This window comes from Bubalus kerabau, chromosome 7 (genome assembly GCF_029407905.1).
Source record: "Bubalus kerabau isolate K-KA32 ecotype Philippines breed swamp buffalo chromosome 7, PCC_UOA_SB_1v2, whole genome shotgun sequence".
Classification (NCBI taxonomy): Eukaryota; Metazoa; Chordata; class Mammalia; order Artiodactyla; family Bovidae; genus Bubalus; species Bubalus kerabau.
Window position 1 is genome coordinate 36,350,251 of NC_073630.1, and position 24,008 is coordinate 36,374,258.

The following is a 24,008-nucleotide window of genomic DNA, read 5'->3' on the forward strand; positions in this document are numbered from 1 at the left end:
TTTCCCATATTTATACTATACGATTACTTCCAGTTATGTGTATTTCTCAATTTATGTTTTCATTTTTTTACTCATATGATTAATATAAAATAAAATGTGCTCTGTCTTCCTTTATAGACATTGTCATTATCTGGCTTTTTTCATGACTATTTGTGAAGAAGCTGGTTAAAAATGATCTTTTAATAAAAGTGTTTAATACGCCCTACTCCTTCCCTAAGAAAATCAAGCTATGGAGTAGAGATAATAGGAATACATACACATATAAACACACACATATTTATACATATGTGTGTGTGTGCGTATGTATATATATATATATATGCACCTAAGTTAGATAAATATGTGTGGTTCACCTGTAAAAAGTATGTCTCATTAATTTTTTTCTTAAATTTATCTCTGAGTCAGTAAAATTGTAATATATCAATATTTTATATCTAACTACTATTTCCAAAATGGCATGTGCATTTGTTTTCATTTTTATCTTCTTTATTTCTATTTTCTATAAGTTGTTTTCTACATACGGTTTTTTTTTAAAAAAGGAAAAATCGCCACCAGCACCTGCCTTGTTTTGAGAGGCAAGATCTTATCCCTGACAGCTAATCAATAAAAACAAATGAAAAGTAATAACGTCAGACTTGAGAAGTAAGGTTTTTATTCCTAGCCTGAAGCGAGGGTTCACCAATATGCTAAAATCAATCAATCTTTCCCTCAGACTCAACCTAAAGCCCAATCGTTAAATCTTTAAAAGGACCATACACAGAGTGCCCTGCTGCTGGCTCTGGGGGCACAGCACAGAACTCACCCTGCTGCTGGCCCTCGAGCACGGCACAGAACAGACTGTCTGCCGGTCTCCCCCTCAAGTCCTCCTGTCCAAGACAGATCGCTGCGCAGGAAGACACCTGACCCTGAGGGCAGAGGGAGCAAGGCATCTGCACAACTCTTCTTGCTAAACAGATTATAAGCAACCTCCGTGCACCCACTGTGATGAAAGTCATTCTGAGCTTTCTGAGAATCAGGCAGAAAGCTGACTAAATGCAAAGTTGGACAGTGATCAAATGCAATGGAAGTAATGGCCAAAGGGCTGTAGGTGGACTTGCATATGCATCATAATCTATTACCAGTAAGACGTGAAGCAGAGCAACGATTTTGCTGGAAATCACTTACTTCATCAAATGAGAAAAACAAAATCACAAAAGCTTCAAGCTAATGTTTGAAAATGTTCTTGTATGTGCAACTTGCATATATTTTATTCTTCAAAAAAAAAATATTTTCTGCCTGTACCAATTCTGCTTAGTCCTTAGTCTGCCCTGAGCCTTGCCCTTTAGCACTCACACAGAATTGTCCTAATCATCCTACAGAGCTAATTAGAATATCAATGCACTTGAAAGAAGTCAGGGTATGCAGTATAAGATAGGATATTTGGCAAAATTAATAAGACACATATTCTTATAAGAGCTCAGAAACAGTCTTATTTATTTTATCCACTAGTTCTCTCTTATACATAATGGAAAAAAATATTTACTTGCATTCACATGATCACATTTCAAACACTAAAACAATTATATTTTTACACAATTTCTCATAGGAAAGGTGAAATATATAATTTAGCAAATAGGATATTTTCCAATGACAGTTGTGGCAAAAATTATTTATCTGCAGAATGGGCTCAGACAGTAAAGAATCTACCCATGGACAGAGGAGCCTGGGAGACTACAGTCCACGGGTCGCGAGGAGTCAGACACGACTGATTGACTATTTAACTTCCATTTTTCATTTTTATCTTCTCCTGACATTTTTCCCCTCCACCTTTGGGGAAAAAAGCTAAAATTTTATTTCTATTCTGGAGAGTAACAACAACAACAACAACACCTTGTTGCAGAACAAAGTGATTGTACCTGCAGCAATGTTCCTGACAACAAACATAATGAAGGGTCCACCTCTATCTTCTTTCTAATGCCTCCACATCTGCTTTCCTGATTTTAGCTGTCTTAATTCTGTGACGTTCTTCATGATTTAGTCACAGGGTGGATGACTCTGACTGAAAGAAAAATATATATTATTTAACAGATCTATTTTCATCTGGTAGAGTAGCTACAATGAGTAGTTAGAATCAAGACCATCTGATTTTATGCCTCATTATACCACTAAGATACCTGTGACCTAGAAAAGGTAAGAAGTTAGAGTCATAAAAATTTACTTTTTGTAGTTACCTGCAATCAAGCAGACCTATGCTTACTGTCCAGATGCTGTCTTTTATTTTTCTACCTTTTTAATTTATCATCTATCTATATATACACAGTGCATATGTAAAGACCAAGTGCTTGCTTTTATCCATTATTGACCCAATGAATTGACTTGACTCAACTGGAGTCAGGCTCTTCTCCCCATTATAGGCTCACTCTTCAGCTTAAGCAAGCACAAAGAAGCATAGCATTCTATGCTTAAACCCTTAAACCCTTAAAATATTCTAATAACTGACTGACTTCAGAAGAGAATAAATTCCTGTTAAACACCCCTATCATGCCATCTGCTCACTTCCATCTGCTTGCCCTACTCCATAACAAAGTTCTTGATAGCCCTGCTTACACTTCCCTACAAAGGAAAAACCTTTTTTTTCTATTTAATTTTGAAATATTTCTAGATCTAATGTTCCAAGCATTCTCCCTATTGCAAAAGTCTTTTTGCACTAAGTTTCAAAAGAGAATCTTCTCAAAAGAGGAGTTCTTTTCACTAGCTACCAAATTGTAACTTCATCCCTTTCCATGTTCCTGTAGAATGAGTTCTGCACTTTCAGTTTACAAAATCTTGCTTTCTTTAAGCTCACAAGTCCATTCTAATAGCTTATGATTATTTCTCAACCTGCATGTACTCTTTCAATGCATTTACACTGTAACTGTCCCTTTCGTATAATACGTATCTCGGGTCTCATGAGAATAACATTTCCATTTTCCCTTGTGACTATATCTAACAATATACGGGGACCTTCAGTCTTTCATTTCCTTGTCTCTTTTGTTGAGACATTTCCTATTTGGTCACAATTGATCAAAGTTTCTTTCACAGATTCTTAGAGAAATCATAGGTTTTTTTAAACTGGAGTTTCCTTTCCAAAAAGGTTTGCTTTTCATGGTCTTCTGAGATATTCAAACTATAGCTTCCTATCTTTATAGGTGGGCTTCTCTGGTGGCTCAGATGGTAAAGAATCTGCCTGCGATGCGGGAGACCTGGGTTCGAGGCCTGGGTTAATCCACACATTGACATTCATGCAAAGTTTTGACCATGTAAGTCAAAATGATATTTTCATAGAAATCAGTGAACATATGCAAACTGCTGAAGATGAGCTAAGGTAGTCTACAGACTTCTGAAAGCTTATGATATTTTTGAGGTGTGCTTTTGTTGTTGTTGTTTAGTTGCTGTGTCCAACTCTTTTGCGACCCCAGGTGTGGTATCTCGCCTCAAAATTTTCTTTATTGAACTATGTATTTTATTCTTTCTTTGAAATATCAAAGAGGTAGTAGTGACTGTGGCAACCTCACTAATTTATATACTGAATTTTTCCCAATATGGCTTATAAATAATATACTCATTGTAGCTACTCTACCAGATGAAAATAATTCTGCAAAATAATATATTTTTTTCTTTCAGTAATGTTGTGGATTTTAAAATTTAAATACCAGCAGCTTGTGACTTACTTCTGAACCAAGACACATTTTAGCAGGGCAACAATCAAGTGTGTGTGTGTGTGTGTGTGTGTTTTGCAGAATTGTTTCTCAAATATAGGTCCACTGATCTCTTGCATTGGTCTCAACACAAACCCTCAGGCTTCACATCAAATAGCTCAATTATAATTTCCTGGATGGGGGCTCAGTTTTTTTAAATAGACTATCCTGGTGATTCTTCTTACATACCTTAAACTATGATGATCACTGACACTGAGAAAAGAATTAATTTACCTCCTATCTGCCCCCTATCTAGAGGTGTTAAAAGAGAACACAATCAGTGAAAAAGCATATTCAGCTCTCCATCTAGCCCAATAAGGTACATCAGATGTAAATCTCCCTAGCTTCAAAATTTTCTACTCTCATCTGTCTTAAACCTGCTAACACCTATTAACAGGAAGGATGCCAGAAGATACTGCCATGGTTGCCACTCCTAAGGGGCGTGGCTGAGACTCAATCAGGCCACAGGGCCCCACTCATGGGCTGGGGAGTGGACCTGCTTCAGGTTTCAACCCTTGTAACTGGAAGCGATGCTTCTACCCCTGCAGCTGTTTCACTCTTCACCTGAAGTCCTAGCCAAAAATCTCTTCTGAAAATAAATGGATTCTCTATTCAAAAGATCTAAAATATGATATCTTTAGATCCACAGGGTAAGATTCAGTGGCCTATCAGATCAGATTAGTTGCTCAGTCGTGTCCCACTCTTTGCGACCCCATGAATCGCAGCACATCAGGCCTCCCTGTCCATCACCAGCTCCCGGAGTTCACTGAGACTCACGTCCATCGATTCAGTGATGCCATCCAGCCATCTCATCCTCTGTCGTCCCCTTCTCCTGCCCCCAATCCCTCCCAGCATCAGAGTCTTTTCCAATGAGTCAACTCTTCACATGAGGTGGCCAAAGTACTGGAGTTTCAGCTTTAGCATCATTCCTTCCAAAGAAATCCCAGGGCTGATCTCCTTTAGAATGGACTGGTTGGATCTCCTTGCAGTCCAAGGGACTCTCAAGAGTCTTCTCCAACACCACAGTTCAAAAGCAACAATTCTTCAGCGCTCAGCCTTCTTCACAGTCCAACTCTCACATCCATACATGACCACAGGAAAAACCATAGCCTTGACTAGACGGACCTTTGTTGGCAAAGTAATGTCTCTGCTTTTGAATATGTTATCTAGGTTGATCATAACTTTCCTTCCAAGGAGTAAGCGTCTTTTAATTGTCTGTACCATATTGTCAGTTCCTATGAAATTTTGAATTTCAGATTAATAACTGTATCTGGGTTACTTTTTTGAGTCTCAAGTATTTTTCTTATTTCCTTTTTGGGCCAGTAATTTTACATCTTAGCCTAAGATTCATCTTTTGAAAATAATGTTATAGCTAACCTTCAAGCTTCAAAATTTATTAATTCAATTTACTGTTGCATCCCAACGCCTAATATGTAACAAAGTAGTATATTAATATTGCTTAATTTGTATTGGATTACTCAAGTGGAAGACAAAGCACATGCTCTAGGCAGCAGTAAAACAGGCTCCAAAATGATTTTGGAATGAATTAGGTATTAAATTTATCTTTTAAAGAAGTCATTATAGAAAATAAACTTTTATGGCATTTTATTTTTCTTACAAAATAAACTTTAGTCACTGAAATGGCTGAAAAAATTTCCACAATTTTTTTTTTATATTTGAAGCCCCTAAATTTCTAATCATATATAAGCTGATTTCTAATGAGTAAAGTTTACCTAGTCATATATTCTTTGATTATAGCAGTAGATATGACTATATAAACCCAATAATTATTGGAATTTAATCTATAACCAGTGTTCTAACCATGACCTAAGCTAATATACTGTCATTCTGTATAGAAAACATTCATATACAATCATTTTTCATATGTTAGCACACCTGCTAATCTATTTGTGAATATATGGTCATTATCACTTAATACTGCATCTGTATAAAGCTGGCCAAATGTTATCAGTTAAAATGACACAGGTTCTCTAATTATAAAATAGGCATAACTGATTGCTAAAATATTACATATAAAAATATATATAGAAATAATAAATAACCTTGATAAGGGTTCAATTTAGATAACTGATAATGATTAAATCATAATTTAAAACCAAGTAAAAAATTATTTGATATAATAGCATTTCAATCACAGAAATCATAGATAAAACTCCTGTGGTAAGCTAAGATTAAACAAAGGAAACCAAAATGTTAAAGCTAGGTAGAATATATTAAAGATGGAAATGCCATAATATTCAGAGGAATATTCTATATGCATAAATCATTTTAATTCAGTTTGTGAAGACTGGTTTGAAGTAGGACTTTCAAGGTAACAGCAAGAAGAATTTTATTAATAGCATAATAAAATAAGAATATAGAATATTACGCTATTTTCTATTTTCATAGTACAAAGTAGTCTCTTTTTCCAATTTTATTGACTTGATATTTTAATTCTTTTGATATGGTTCACTTTAAGTCATTGGCAAATGATGATATATCTAACATCCAATGTGTGAAACATCCAAAATAAGATATTAGATCATGCCACTTCTTCCAAAGTAAACATATAACATGATTCATATATGAAGAGTGCTAGAGTGCTACTGACTAGACTTAAATGTATATTTATTTTTGTTACATTTATAATCTTTTGCAAGGAAGTCATGAATTTGTTATCAGTTATATATACATACCTCACCATTTCCTTGTAGTAAGCACCAATATAAATTAGTGAGATTATCCTAATTAAGAGTAAAACTTACAGTAATAATTATTACAATAATAATTTGTACAAAGTTAACTGAAACATACATGGGATGAATTTTCTAAATGAGTTTATTATAAGACAAAATAAAAAAGATAATTTTAGCTAAGTTTTCTCATGACCTTAACCATGATGGGTGAATAATGGCTGCAAGCAGATATCTAAAACAATGATGACACAGTTGACATATATACTATTGTTGTTGTTCAGTCACTAAGCAGGACACGACTGAGCGACTGAACTGAACTGAACTGAACTGAAGATATTGTAGTCTGTGATGAACATTGGGCACTAAGATACATAGCATAAATGTGAAAATATAAAAATTGATTGATTAATTAGGTAATTATTATTGAAATACATATATTTTCACACAAAATAAAATGTATGAAACATCTAAGGTATAAAATATATAATCTGTAGAGTTAATATACCAGTTCATTCATTCACTGTACCCTCTCCCACACAGTATATATTTCTACTTTCATCTATTTCTTTTCCTTCTGTCATCAAACATCTTAAAAGTCTGTTTATATTCAAGATCTTTAAATATTTTTCTATGTTCACTTTCAATTGCTGAAACATTTCTCATGGTCCTTCCTGCTTTCTTTTCATATTCTTCATTTGAAACTCCACATCTATATTTCCCATTTCAACCCTGATGCTTCCAAATCTATAACTTCAGCTAAGACCTCACTATTGAGTGTCTGACCTACATTTTCAGTACTATTAATATAAAAATTTAACCTAATCCAAATATAAATGAAAAACTTAACAACCATTTCCCCTTTATTTATATTTTATAGCTTACCATTTCTCAAGTCATTCTTAGAGGTCAATAAAGCTACTCTCTCTTCTTCTCTTCCCACATTTCATTAGGCATAGGATCTGACTTTCTCTGTTAAATACATATGTTTCTGTTTCCTTATAGGTTCCATTCATCTTATTTTAATTCATGACTTCTCTACAATTTCCTATCTTTTGGACATTATAAAAATTCAATCTCTGCTATCAGACTAATGTTTTTAAAGACATAATAACCATATTCCTCCATTACAGTTCCTCATCAATCTCCAGTGTATGATCAGCCTTCAGGATAAAACTGTTCATTATCAGTCTCTTTTTTGCACAATGAGTAAAATATAATAGTTGATTGGTAATTATTTTCCTTTCTTCAGTGTTATTGTAATCTCATTGATACTCACAGTTCAATTAAATCTGGGGAAACTTATAACCTATATACAAAAGCTCAGGTTGTAACAGAATAGGCATTGCCAAGAATTTTGCAATACTAGGAATATTTGACCTGTGGATACTTTACTGCAAAAATGCTCAAAGGGAGAAAAATATTGGTAGGGATGTGTTTTCCCAAATGTGGAAAGGTCAATATAAATTAGGATAGACCAAATGGTAATCTATCTTGTTATCTTGATAGTTATGTGCATTATTAGGTTACTCCCACCTCCATCCCCAGTAATTCAGTTTTTCATTTGTTCAACACTTTTATGACTTTATATCATATTTGGGCTCTAAATATAGGAATCTGTGAGGAAGACATGTACGTCAAGAGTAGAAGATTTAATGGAGCGGAATCATAGAGATATAGGAATAGGGTAAGGTGGAGAAACTTATTCTAGCTATTAAGAGAGGGAAAGCTTTTGGTAGCAGTGTCTGCTATGCACAATGAGCAGAAAGGCCAAATGTGGCTGGAGTTAAAGAGAAGTACAAATAAATTGCTGAGTATTTTATTTTATGGACTGAAGCCTTAGAAGACTAGCCCTCAAGTTGAATGACCCAGGGAACTGAAGAAATAAATGCTTCTTCTTTCATGTCCTTTGTTCTCAGATATAATTGAAGAGGACCTAAATAATTAACCAAAAAAGAATAGTGACAGAGGAACCCTTAAACATAAAACCCTGGATGTGAGAATCATAACGGAGGGGTTTATGTTGGTGAGGAGGAGAATTTCATTGTTTGAATGCTCCAACATAAAACCTTACAAATCTCTGCCCATCATTTACAATTTAGTGTTTATTTTTTTTTCTTCCTAGAATTGTATTTCTTCCTTCTTTATCTTTGAGAATTCTGCCAGTAACTCAAGATAAGATATTCTCAGTCATATTTTACTTTTCTCATGTATAACTGTTAAAACATCATATCTTACTGATTTCAACAGTAACGTATTGTTAACCGAGCAATAACGCTGACTCCATACTGGTCTATTCCTTTAGCTCTTACCTTTGTGCTTGGCTGCCTATGCTTAGACATGCTGGCTCTGCACCTTTAAAACGATTGTTGCCTACAGCCTGAAAGATACGTGATAGTCCATTCTCAAGGCCCTGCCTCCCAGACTTGACTGTTTAAGGTGTAACACTTTTCCATTCATACAGAGATTTTTAAAAGTTGCAGAACAGAGAATATTTGTCCTGTTGGAGGTTTACAGGAACATTTTAACTAGACTTACAATGGACAGTTGCAATGAACAGTTGCAAGAACAAAGAATTAGCACATCCCCTCCAGGATCTGGCCTGAACCACGAACTCTGCAACAATCATATGTCCCCTCCATTTTTAAGATAAAAGAATCCTAACTCAGGGAAAATGATTCTTTGGTACACTATTCCACAATCTCCATCTGCTAGCTTTCCAAATAAGGTCATTATTCCTGGTCCCAACAACTCATGTCTTGATTTATTGGTCTGTCGTGCAGTGAGGACAACAATACTCATTCCAGTATATACATTTTAAATATAACTCTTAATTTTAGGAACAGGTAGGGGTACACATAATCAAGAGTCATGATCACATATTAAATAATAATTTTAGTAACCAAAATATAAATAGCATACCAGTCACTGTTTACTAAGTACTATTTCCTGCTCTATGCACAGGAAAATGCTGCAAGGCACTTTAGTAAGCATATCTATGTTTCACAAAGGATGATCTTTATGTAATTGGAGTAAGTTCTGCACAATATGCTGTGAAAGCTCTTAACAGTCAAAATATGTCAGACATTGCCTCTTATAAGTGTTTGATAGTCAACCGTAACTATTTGGCCTAAATGAGGTACTTATGTGAACAGATGTCAATACTGACAAATTGACTTATCAGCTTTTTCTCCTTATAACCAGCATTGAGCATGGGATGGGAATTTAATTTAAAACATGAGTGAATAATCATATTTTGAGGGCATTGCCTCAGGTGGGAAGACCTCAGAGAGGAGCTGGGTATTAATATAAAGCAGCCAGTGCATTAGAGAAAAACTCAGAACTGTGGGGGCCTAAGTGTCAGGAGAGGATGGTGGCTTTTTAAGTAAGTTGCATTTAAAATTATTTTTGTAGAATATGTATTAAAGCAACTGTTCATTGCAGGTTTTTCTCCATTTATTAAAGTGATTTCCATCAGTAAGACAATATGACTTTGAACAATAAGCTGGTTTTATAAGATTTTAAGGGAAGGATGTTGGCTTGGAGGGGCATGAAGAGATGTCTGAGTTTTCCAGTTTATCATCTCGCATGTACAAGGGGGTTCAGGGGATGGGGACACAAGGATAGCTATGAGGGAACTGAGTGGAACTCTCTGAAGATAAGGATTAACCTCTACCTCCAGTGAAGCAGAGAAGAGGATGCTGAAGAGACAGGTTTTTATATGCATATTTCAGCATGCAACATAAAGTAATATTATGGATGATGTTCCTACAATTTGTCTTTCTTTGCCTCGTTTACTATAAGCTTTGTGACCTACACTTTAAAGTATTTGCCCTCCTTGGAGATTTATGCTTGAGATAAAATTTTGCTTAGTTATATGGTATGGCATTGATATAAAAATCCTTGTATTTCCAATTTTCTCCTTTGAGCATATCTTATTTCAGTAGATTTTAAAATGACTATGCTGGCTTTGCACAGTTTTGTTATAACAGGGTTTCTGTACATGATTTCAAATTGAAGTCATTTAAAAAAATGATTTTATTTCCCAGTGACAGTTCGTGTAATTAAATATAAAGTTCCCACCGTACATATAGGACTGACATTGTAAAATGTCACTTTAGTCATCAGGTCTTATTTATTAATACCTGTTTTTCATTTAATAACCAGCTGTGACAACAACTTCAACACCAGAAACATATAATTGTGTATTACTCTACTGACATTGCAATGGGTGTGTGTGTGTGTGTGTGTGTGTGTGTGTGTATCTTACAAAAGCATATTTTTGTGAAGGTCATTTTGTAGAAATTTTATTTGGGAAGATTCTTAGTATGAGTAGGCAGTTTCAAATTTTCCACTCTTAATAAATCATTCATATACTCACATCTTACCCATTTCTGTTTTGTTTATTTAGCACTGTGATGTGATGATGAACGTTACTGAAAGGACAAGAGGTTCTTTGTCACAAGGGAGACAAAGTTCTAGAATAAAAGACTGTAATCATAATTTTGAGTTTCTCCAAAAGTAGAGATAAATCAAAATGACTTCATTGTCAAGAAAGTGATATTTGTGACTGGACTTAACATTACAGAAAGGTTACAGTCACATGAGCATGTTTTTCATTTTTATTCCAAATCAATCTTGTACTGGTAGTCTTCGTGCTAATAATTGTCAAAGTAAGCCACAGTAATGAAAAAAAAAAAGAACTGGGTGACATATCCTAATTGTTTAACACTAAATATGTTGATCTCCTTCTGAAAGACACGTTTGATTTTTCAGATGAACAATAACTCCTAGAATGTTAAACAATATCTCAATGAATGACTATGATTTAGGGTAAGACAAAAATAATGGTCTGTGTTTAGCAAGAAAGCACTATCAAAAAAATTTTTAAAAAACCCTAAGAAGTACTGTTGCCATTAGGAGAAACAACTTTTATTTTAAAGAATGAAACTAGAACAATTTCTAACACCATACACAAAAATAAACTCAAAATGGATTAAAGATCTAAATGTAAGACCAGAAACTATAAAACTCCTGGAGGAGAACATAGGCAAAACACTCTCTGACATACATCACAGCAGGATCCTCTATGACCCACCTCCCAGAATATTGGAAATAAAAGCAAAAATAAACAAATGGGACCTAATTAAACTTAAAAGCTTCTGCACAACAAAGGAAACTATTAGCAAGGTGAAAAGGCAGCCTTCAGAATGGGAGAAAATAATAGCAAATGAAGCAACTGACAAAGAACTAATCTCAAAAATATACAAGCAACTCCTGCACCTCAACTCCAGAAAAATAAATGACCCAATCAAAAAATGGGCCAAAGAACTAAATAGACATTTCTCCAAAGAAGACATACAGATGGCTAACAAACACATGAAAAGATGCTCAACATCACTCATTATCAGAGAAATGCAAATCAAAACCACTATGAGGTACCATTTCATGCCAGTCAGAATGGATGTGATCCAAAAGTCTACAAGCAATAAATGCTGGAGAGGGTGTGGAGAAAAAGGAACCCTCTTACACTGTTGGTGGGAATGGAAACTAGTACAGCCACTATGGAGAACAATGTGGAGATTCCTTAAAAAACTGGAAATAGAACTGCCTTATGATCCAGCAATCCCGCTGCTGGGCATACACACTGAGGAAACCAGAAGGGAAAGAGACACGTGTACCCCAATGTTCATCGCAGCACTGTTTATAATAGCCAGGACATGGAAGCAACCTAGATGTCCATCAGCAGATGAATGGATAAGAAAGCAGTGGTACATATACACAATGGAGTATTACTCAGCCATTAAAAAGAATACATTTGAATCAGTTCTAATGAGGTGGATGAAACTGGAGCCTATTATACAGAGTGAAGTAAGCCAGAAAGAAAAACACCAATACAGTATACTAACACATATATATGGAATTTAGAAAGATGGTAACAATAACCCTGTATAAGAGACAGCAAAAGAGACACTGATGTAGAGAACAGTCTTACGGACTCTGTTGGAGAGGGAGAGGGTGGGAAGATTTGTGAGAATGGCATTGAAACATGTATAATATCATGTATGAAATGAGTTGCCAGTCCAGGCTCGATGCACGATACTGGATGCTTGGGGCTGATGCACTGGGACGGCCCAGAGGGACGGTATGGGGAGGGAGGAGGGAGAAGGGTTCAGGATGGGGAACACATGTATACCTGTGGTGAATTCTTTTCGATATTTGGCAAAACTAATACAATATTGTAAAGTTTAAAAATAAAATAAAATTTAAAAAATTTAAAAAAAAGAATATAGAAGAAACTACTTTACAATACTTTAGGATATATAATGAAAGTAAGCACTATCAATTAATGCATTTATACATTTTATACCTTATGAGATGGACAAAGCCAGTGAAGAGGAAGAATAGTGTAATAAAGCTTAATGACATGCAGTTATTAAACTGGTCTTTGATTTTAAAGAACCCAGAGTGACAGTGAACCATGTAACACAAGATTTGGCTTATAAACTGCCTCACAATCCTTTAGAGCTGGTACCAATTGCAAACTGCCTTCAGCCACTTTTTGTAATAACTGTCATATTATTTTAATAATAAAAATGGCCTAGGATTATTAGAAATTGATGGGAACTGCTATGGTCTGAATTATTACCCCCAAAACCATATGTTGCAGACCTCATGCTCAACATGATGGCACTGGAGGTGGGACCCTTGCAAGGTACTTAATCTATGACATAAAGAGGGCCCTTGCCCAATCATACTGGTACCCAGATCTTGGACTTACAGTCTTTAGAACTATGGAAAAAAAATTTTTTTTTTATAACCTAACGCAGTCTGCGGTATTTTGTTATAGCAGTTTAAATGGGCTAAGAAGCTTTGTTTTTTCTCTTCAGTATGTCTCTAACCGTTTACATGGTATAATACAACAAAATAAAGCTTCCAATGGAATCCTACTCTTAATAAAAATAATTAGAAGGCAGCATGAATGTAGACATAAACCTGGTGAGGTATCCACTTATTAATAATTTCTTTTGAGGCCCTCTAATAAGAAACCCTCCATAAAAGTATCAATTTGAGGAGAATAGGGCAATGCTCTGATAGTAAGATGCACTACCTATATTACACACTTCTTAACTATAATGTATGCAGTTTCCTCTTTGGCCAAAAAATAATTTTAATGTAACTTTTACTATTCTTAATATAATAAGGGCTTCCCCAGGCAGTTCAGGGGTAAAGAATCTGCCTGCCAATGCAGAAGACCCAGGTTCGATTCCTGGGTTGGGAAGATCCCCTGGAATCACAAATGGTAACCCACTCTAGTACTCTTGCCTAGAAAATTCCATGGAGAAGGGAGCCTGACGGGCTACAGTACATGAGGTCGAAAAGAGTCAGACAAGGTATAGCACATTGGATGTGAGCATTATTATTATAATATAAAAATTAACTGATAATAGGAAAGAATAAATCTGAATCCATAATGGATCTTTTAAGTTTCTTATAAGTTTCTATTACTTTATACTTTGTCTTCTATTGCTTTTGTTGTAAGTCAATTACTAAAGCAATGTTGCCCATCAGTTCAGTTCAGTAGCTCACATGTGTCTGACTCTTTGCGACCCCTTGGACTGCAGCACGCCAGGCCTCCCTGTCCATCACCAACTCCCAGAGCTTACTTAACTCATGTCCATTGAGTCGGTGATGCCATCTAACCATCTCATCGTCTGTCATCCCCGTCTCCTGCTTTCAATTTTTCCCAGCATCAGGGTCTTTTCAAATGAATCAGTTCCTTGTTGCCTGTAGCCTAAAGTATACATGGAGGCCCATCCCCCCAGAACCCTATGTCCCAGGCTCAGTCATGTTTGATTCTGAAACCCCATGGAGTGTAACCAGCCAGGCTCCTCTGTCCATGGAATTTTCCAGGCAAGAATACTGGACTGGATTGCCATTTCCTCCTCCTGGGGATTTTCCTGACCCAGGGATCAAGTGTGTATGTCCTGCGACTGGCAGGCAGATTCTTTACCACTAAGCCACCAGAGAAGCCCCCTGTGTCACATGGCTGAGTGCTAAGCTAAAATACCTTCCTTTAGCTCACAGGAAACATATTGACCTAGCTCAACTGTGAATGATTGCAGAAAAAAAGAAATTAACATACCTCTCCAGAATCTGGCCAGAACCAGGAATATTTGAAACAACTTTTATAGCCTTTTTTCTTTACCTCCTCATCTCCCCCTCTTTAATCTATTGAAGAAACTAGACCCAAACCTAGGCAAGATGGTTCTTTGGGACACGAGTATACCATCTTCTAGGCCTGCTAGCTTTCGAATAAAGACACTATGCCTTGGCGTAACAACTCTTCTATTGATTTACTGGCCTGCTATGTGGTAAGCAGTATAAGACTGATTTCTGTAACACTGATAAACATTTCCTATGCTGCTGCTGCTGCTAAGTCATTTCAGTCATGCCCAACTCTGTGCAACCCCATAGACAGTACAGGCTCCCCCGTCCCTGGGATTCTCCAGGCAAGAACACTGCAATGGGTTGCCATTTCCTTCTCCAATGCATGAAAATGAAAAGTGAAAGTGAAGTCGCTCAGTTGTGTCCGACTCTTAGCCACCCCATGGACTGCAGCCTACCAGGCTCCTCCATCCATGGGACTTTCCAGGCAAGAGTACTGAAGTGGGCACCATTGCCTTCCCCAAAAGTTTCCTATACACTTTATTAAAAAATATATAATGAAGATTTTGTTATGATGTAAGGGAGAGATAAAAGAAAACAATTTATAGTCGACATTCTAGGAATCAGCGAACTAAGATGGACTGGAATGGGTGAGTTTAACTCAGATGACCATTATATCTACTACTGTGGGCAGGAATCCCAGAATAAATGGAGTAGCCATCATAGTCAACAAAAGAGTCTAGAATGCAGTTCTTGGATGCAATCTCAAAAACGACAGAATGATCTCTGTTCGTTTCCAAGGCAAACCATTGAATGTCACGGTAATCCAAGTATATGCCCCGACCAGTAACACTGAAGAAGCTGAAATTGAACAGTTCTATGAGATCTACAAGACCTTTTAGGCCTACCACCCAAAAAGATGTCCTTTTCATTATAGGGGAATGGAAGGCAAAAGTAGGAAGTCAAGGAACACCAGGAGTAAAGACATATTTGGCCTTGGAATACAGAATGAAGCAGGGCAAAGGCTAATAGTTTTGCCAAGAGAACACATGGCTCATAGCAAACATACTCTTCCAAAAACACAAGAGAAGACTCTACACATGGACATCACCAGATGGTCAACACCAAAATCAGATTGATTATATTCTTTACAGCCAAATATGAAGAAGCTCTATACAGTCAGCAAAAACAAGACTGGGAGCTGACTGTGGCTCAGACATTGAACTCCTTATTGCCAAATTCAGACTTAAATTGAAGAAAGTGGGGAAAACCATTAGATCAATCAGGTATGAACTAAATCAAATCACTTATAATTATACAGTGGAAGTGAGAAATAGATTTAAGGGACTAGATCTGATACACAGAGTGCCTGATGAACTACGGACGGAGGTTTGGGACATGGTACAGGAGACAGGGATCAAGACCATGCCCAAGAAAAAGAAATGCAAAAAAGCAAAATGGCTGTCTGAGGTGGCCTTACAAATAGCTGTGAAAAGAAGAGAAGCCAAAAGCAAAGGAGAAAAGAAAATATATATGCATCTGAATGCAGAGTTCCAAAGAATAGCAAGAAGAGATAAGAAAGCCTTCCTCAGTGGTCAGTGCAAAGAAATAGAGGAAAACTATAGAATGGGAAAGACTAGAGATCTCTTCAAGAAAATTAGAGATACCAAGGGAACATTTCATGCAAAGATGGGTTCAATAAAGGACAGAAAAGGTATGGACTAAACAGAAGCAGAAGATATTAAGAAGAAGTGGCAAGAATACACAGAAGAACTGTACAAAAAATATCTTCATGACCCAGATAATCAGAATGGTGTGATCAATCACCCAGAGCCAGATATCCTGGAATGCGAACTCAAGTGGGCTTTAGGAAGTATCACTACAAAGCTAATGAAGGTGATAGTATTCCAGTTGAGCTATTTCAAAACTTTAAAAATGAAGCTCTGAAAGTGCTGCACTCAATATGTCAGCAAATTTGGAAAACTCAGCAGTGGCCACAGGACTGGAAAAGATCAGTTTTCATTCCAATCCAAAAGAAAGGCAATGCCAAAGAATGCACAAAATACCACACAATTGCACTCATCTCACACGTTAGTAATGCTCAAAATTCTCCAAGCCAGGCTTCAACAATGCGTGAACCATGAACTTCCAGATGTTCAAGCTGATTTTAGAAAAGGCAGAGGAATCAGAAATCAAATTGCCGACATCTGTAGGATCATTGAAAAAAAAAGAGAGTTCCAGAAAAACATCAATATTGCTTTATTGACTATGCCTAAGCCTTTGTGGACCACAATAAACTAAGGAATATTCTGAAAGAGATAGGAATACCAGACCACCTGACCTGCCTCTTGAGAAACCTGTATGCAGGTCAGGAAGCAACAAATAGAACTGGACATGGAAAAACAGAATGATTCCAAATCAGGAATGGAGTATGTCAAGGCTTTATATTGTCCACCCTGCTTGTTTAACTTCTATGCAGAATAAATCATGAGAAACACTGGGCTGGAGGAAGCACAAGCTGGAATCATGATTGCCAGGAGAAATATCAATAACCTCAGATATTCAGATGACACCACCCTTATGGCAGAAAGTGAAGAAGAACTAAAGAACCTCATGATGAAAGTGAAAGAGGAGAATGAGAAAGTTGGCTTAAAGCTCAACATTCAGAAAACTTTGATAATGGCATGCGGTCCCATCACTTCATGTCAAATAGATAAAGAAACAGTGGAAACAGTGGCTGACTTTATTTTTGGGGGGCTCCAAAATCACTGCAGATGGTGATTGTAGCCATGAAATTAAAAGATGCTTACTCCTTGGAATGAAAGATATGACCAACCTAGACAGCTTATAAAAACCAAAGACATAACTTTGTCAACAAAGGTCCGTCTAGTCACAGCTATGGTTTTTCCTGTAGTCATGTATGTAAGTGAGAGTTGGAATATAACGAAAGCTGAGCACCAAAGATTGATGCTTTTGAACTGTAGTGTTGGAGAAGACTCTTGAGAGTCCCTTGGACTTGAAGGAGATCCAACCAGTCCCTCCTAAAGGAGATCAGTCCTGGGTGTTCAGTGGAAGGACTCATGTTGAAGCTAAAACTCCAATACTTTGGCCACCTGATGTGAAGAGCTGAATCATTTGAAAAGACCCTGATGCTGGGAAAGATTGAGGGCAGGAGGAGAAGGGGACGACAGAGGATGAGATGTTGGATGGCATCACCGACTCAATGGACATGAGTTTGGGTAAGCTCAGGGAGTTGGTGATGGACAGGGAGGCCTGGCGTGCTGCATTCCATGGGGTCGCATAGAGTCTGTCACAATTGAGCAACTGAATTGAGACTGAGAGTGATGCATGCTATGTTGCTTCAGTTGTATCTCACTCTGCAATACTGTCAACTATAGACTCCCAAGCTCTTCTGTTCAAAAGATTCCCCAGGCAAGAATATTGGAATGGGTTGCCATTCCCTCATCCAGGGGATCTTTCCAGATATGACTATACTGATATACATAATAGACAGAATTTGCCTATTTATAAGACATACACCAATTTATAAGCCAAATAATTTGTTTAAAAATTATTTTGTATAAGAATATTTAAAAGCAGAAGTATGAGTGGACATTAGAGTAAAAGTAGCTGTATGGAAAAGTAATAAAACGCATGATTTATCTATATATGGTAAGGAAAAAAGAGCATAAGCTTAAACTAAGTTAAAAAAAAGTATGTTATTCCTCTTGATGACTCAGAACTTACTAAAAGTGATGTGATAAAATAATTCTTGATGTTATGATGTACAATGGCAAAATAATGAATTAGCACAGAAACCCTGAAATCCCATAGTATACCAAGAAATATACCTAGCTTCCAGAGGTTAAAAAAGACCTTGCAGACCATATTGTTTGAAAAGTGACAAAGAACATAGGATTAACTGGGAAAATAAGCAGTGGGTGAAATGCTATGGTAATTATATGGAGAATTCTGGGAAGAGCAACAAAGTAAGATTAGGAAAAATTTAGACAGTACAAAAATTCATAAAAGTCAATATGAAATTGTTACAATATTAATATTTTATGTTAAAATATTTATGAAAAAATAACAAAAATGGGAAATATTTTGAAAGTTAACATTTATTAATGAGATTGAATAATATCGCTGCACTGCACACGTCTTTTCAAATTTAAAACTTCCTTTTCAAAGGAATCTCAAGTATCTTCTTTGTCTTGTTTGAGTATAAATCCTTTTGCAATTAGATTACATTGCATTCACCTCAAAATCACTTTTATTCCAATTTTTTCTATAGTGTGCCAAAATACTCTATGTTGATTTTGTTGTTTAGTCATTAAGTTGTGTGCAAATCTTTTGTGACCTCATAGACTGTAGCTCAAGTCTATAACTATACCAAGTTCCTCTGTCCGTGGGATTTCCCAGGCAAGAGTACTGGAGCAGGTTGCCATTACCTCCCTTAGGGGATCTTCCTGACCCAGGGATTGAACCCATGTCTCCTGCATTGGTAGCTGGATTCTTTGCCACTGATCCACCAAGGAAGCCGAATATATTCTATACCATGGTGTTATATCATAAAGGTACAGAAAGCTTAAAATGAACAAAGCATAATTTTTATAGCATCCAAATAAGAACAATATAGTTCTAAATATAACTAGTATAAGTACATCCTTTCATAACTGCAGTTGAGTTGGAAACTGGAAATATCTTGAAGATTAATATTGTTTTTAAATAATGTGTCTATGAAAACCATGGTCACTCTGTTCACCTTAATATGACTGAAGCTTCATTTTCCTTGAAGCTTCAGAACACATGATTAAACACTTTGCATATATCTGAAAATTTTTACATTATTTTTAATATTTAAATCATATATTTAGTGTTGTTTGAATGCAGTTGTTATAACATTTAATACTGAGTAAGATTTGTTTTTTAATTTACTTAACAGTTTGATTCCTTTGTGTAGAAACACACATTAAAAGTCTTATACACTGATTACAGAGTTCTCAAATTATTCAAAGCAATGTTCTTAATGTTCTATATAATGCTCTTAATGTTATAACTAATACCATAGGTAACATTCCTTGATTTGTGAAGTCCTTCAATGAGATTTCTTTGTTACTGTGTGTCATATGTGAAGAGGTCAATGGAATGCCAAACCATCTCTTGCTACATTTTTAAGTTGGCTGAAATCTACATTTCTGACCAATCCAAATGATGAGTCAGTCCTTCTCTGTTCACAAATGCAGTTGAAAAAACATTTTTTATGTTTGTGAAATAAATTATCCTGTTTCAAATACTAAAACAATGTTTGCTCAGGGACTTTTTACTTCCTTATGGGCATTATGTATTCAGGCAGTAAAGCTTCATTTTTCAAGCAATATGCTTTCATCAACTGGCAATGAAAATCTGCTTGACTAGACATTATTATACAGTTGACATGTATTTGACACAGAGTTGACACACAGCTGACACTATTTGATACCCATTTGAGATCTTTCACTCTCTTATACATTCTTCTCTAAACACTGTCAATGCTTAATTGAATAAAATTATTTCATTAGATTTTCCTTCATAATTATCCTTGCTCAGGTGAAAAAGTATTTTTTTCAACATTGTAGGATTGCTGCTTCTATTTTTCACATTTTCTATTATTCTGAAGAAAACTAACCTTCATACTGAAGATGGTAGAAGTATCTTATTCCTTTCCCAACTTCTTAAGCATAGTTCCTCAAAAAATGTTTAGTCTTAATTTTGCCTCTAATAAAAAAAAATAGAAATGCAAGCATGTTGGGTAACTGTATTTGCTAGTAAAATTATAAAGCCTATTTGGAAGTATCAGTTGAAATATTACTCGTACATTTTTTTCAGTTGGCACTTGTAAAATGAAAACATTTTCCCTGTGTATATGTTTTGAATCTCATGAATGCTGCAACTATAAATAAAGACTGATATAAGTGTTGTGTATTGACAATAAAAATACATAGGCATTTCTGCCACTGGAGAAATGATTTTCCTACTAGTGAACAAATCCTGGTATGTAACAAAACTACAGCCTTGCTTTGATTTATATACATGCTTTCCTTTAAAAAAATCATTGTTTTTAAACTTCTATAAAAATTACTATGTTAATATGTAGGAGAATTGCTTATCAGATCAGATCAGATCAGATCAGTCGCTCAGTCATTTCTGACACTTTGCAACCCCATGAATTGCAGCACACCAGGCCTCCCTGTCCATCACCAACTCCCGGAGTTCACTCAGACTCACGTCCATCGAGTCAGTGATGCCATCCAGCCATCTCATCCTCTGTCGTCCCCTTCTCCCCCAATCCCTCCCAGCATCAGAGTCTTTTCCAATGAGTCAACTCTTCGCATGAGGTGGCCAAAGTACTGGAGTTTCAGCTTTAGCATCATTCCTTCCAAAGAAATCCCAGGGCTGATCTCCTTCAGAATGGACTGGTTGGATCTCCTTGCAGTCCAAGGGACTCTCAAGAGTCTTCTCCAACACCACAGTTCAAAAGCATCAATTCTTCGGCGCTCAGCCTTCGTCACAGTCCAACTCTCACATCCATACATGACCACAGGAAAAGCCATAGCCTTGACTAGACGAACCTTTGTTGGCAAAGTAATGTCTCTGTTTATAGACACAGATAAACAGAAGGCATTTCTTTCAGATTAATGTGTGAATGTAAACTTAAAAGCCATCCAGGAAATAAAGTTCTCATTTTTCAGGAATATCTTTAAAAAAATCAAAAATGTTTGCTGTTGGTCAAGACAGAATAACATAGACAATCTTCAACTTTCTGAAATAATATCTATAATGACTAAAACATATTTTAAAATGGTATTCATATATTGCATATCAATCTATGTAAAGTTTAAAAATAAAATAAAATTTAAAAATTAAAAAAAAAAAAAATGACCCGTGCTGTGCTTTTTGAGAGAGGGAAATGAATGAAACAAACACTGAAAACTCCATGAAAGTTTTGAGGTTTCAGAAAGGGAGGGGGGAAATATGGTGATTTCCCTGAGTTGAAGAGATGGAGTTGAGAGTCTTAGGAGGATATGAGTTTTAGAGTTCACAAGTCAGTACTTGTTCTTCACAAGTACTGAAGAACAGAGAGTCAGAGGGAGGGAAGGATGGAAGAGGAGGATGAGAGAGAGAGAGGAGAGAGACCAGCTATGGAAATCTGTAAAGCGTACCTGAAGCATTCAGTCACTAAGAATCAGTGCACTTATATAACAACATTAAGCTTGGGAAATGAACCACTTGAAATAGGCATAGAGATTTCTGGAGCTCATGCAAAGCCAGGGATAGTTTCTACTTCAACCAACCACAGTGGAAAACATCATAATTCAAGAGAATCCAGGGCGGTTTTTCCTCAGTAGTGTTACAAAATGAGCCCTACACTAACAGTTGCTTTGGTTGCACATATCAAAACATAAAACAAGATTCAGATGGGTCAAATGTTTTTCAAGTATAATGTAAACCTTGCCCACAGAACAAAGTAAAACTCACAATGTCTGGTCCCAAATAAAAGCTAGTATATATGTATAGAAACAGAAAAACATGAGCTATAATTAAGAAAATATCAATCAATAGAAGCACAAAAATGATAGATAAGGAAATAAGGGCATAAATGACTATGAAATGTATTCGGTATTTTCAAAATGTCAGAGGAAAAATTGGACATATTAGTTAGACACATTGAAAACACATACATAAAGGTCCAAATCAAATTCTATAGATGAGAAATATAATATCTGAGATAAAAAATTCACTGGGTGGGAATAACAATGGATTAGAAACTTCAGAAGAAAAAAAAAATAGTTTCCTTAAGATAGAGTATATTACAGTGATAGTCATTCAGTCTTGTCCACCTCTTTGTGACCCCATGGACTGTAGCCCATGAGGTTCCTCTATCCATGGGATTTCCCAGACCAGACAAGAATACTGGAGTAGGTTGCCATTTCCCTCTCCAACGGATCTTCCCGACCCAGGGATCAAAGCTTGGTCTCCTGCATTGCAGGCAGATTCTTTACCATCTGAGCCATAATAATTATATTTTCTGAAATAAAAAATGGAGACAAACAGCGAAATCAAAAATTAAAACAGCTGTGACATGTGGGACAACTTTAAACAATCTGTTATAAATGAAGTCCTGGAAAGGGGTGGTACAGGAAAATATTTGAAAAAAATAACTGTTGCATATTTCCTGAAAGTAATGAAGTATATAAATTCACAGATCCAAGATACTTGACCATTTCCAAATCTTAGATAATGAATAAAATTAAAAGTAAACATTAATCAAGTTCCTTAAAATCAAAGATAAAGAGAATACCTGTAAAGCAGTAAATGGAAATAAACACAATACATGCAGAGGAACAAAAAAAACAATTGTAGCATGGTTTATGTTATGAATAAGGCAAGCCAGGACAGACTAGAGTAGCATTTTAAAATCATTTAAAAATAAAATAGCTATTGGCCTTGAATCATTATAACAATAACAAAAAAAAATCACTTTTCAAAACAAAGGTGAAATAAATATGTTAGACATAAAAAGCTGAAAAAATTCATGACCAGCAAATTTGTACAGTTTTCACTGTTAAAGGATGTCATTCGAACAAAAGGAAAATGATACCAGGTATGAGTCAGTGCAAGCATGCGTGCATGCTCAGTCACTAACTCTGGCCTACTCTTTGTGGACCCTATGAACAGTAGTTGGCCAGGCTCCTCTGTCCATGGGATTCTCCAGGCAAGAATATTGGAGTGGGTTACTGTGCCCTCCTGTAGGGGTTCTTTCTGACCCAGAGATCAATGCATGTCTCTTATATCCTCCTGCATTGGCAGGTGGGTTCTTTACCACTAGTGTCACCTGGGAAGCCTAAGAATCAGTACATTCACACAAAAAATAGGAGTTCTGGAGATGGTAAAAATTATGAGTACATTTAATTTTCTCTTATCTTTTAAAGTCTTTAAAAATAATTGACTGTTTAAAACCAAAACATGGAAAAACAGTCTGATACTAAACAGGCAAGGGAATACATCAAGGCTGTATATTGTCACCCTGCTTATTTGAATCATTTGCAGAGTACATCATGAGAAATGCTGGATTGGATGAAGCACAAGCTGGAATCAACATTGCTGGGAGAAATATCAATAACCTCAGATATGCAGATGACACTAGCCTTATGGCAGAAAGTGAAGAAGAACTAAAGAGCCTCTTGATGGAAGTGAAAGAAGAGAGTGTAAAAGTTGCCCTAAAACTCAACATTCAGAAAACTAAGATCATGGCGTATGGTCTCATCACTTCATGGTAAATAGATGGGGAAACAGTGGAAACAGGGACAGACTTTATTTTCTTGGCCTCCAAAATCACTGCAGATGGTGACTGCAGCCATGAAATTAAAAGATGCTTGCTCCTTGGAAG

At 36.1% G+C, this 24,008-nt stretch overlaps 1 long non-coding RNA gene across 2 annotated transcripts in view; it reads right to left on the minus strand.

Annotated features, from left to right (window-relative positions):
* LOC129657648 (uncharacterized) overlaps positions 1-24,008 on the minus strand; it is a 226,063-nt gene that overhangs the window by 71,373 nt on the left and 130,682 nt on the right. The window lies entirely within an intron of this gene.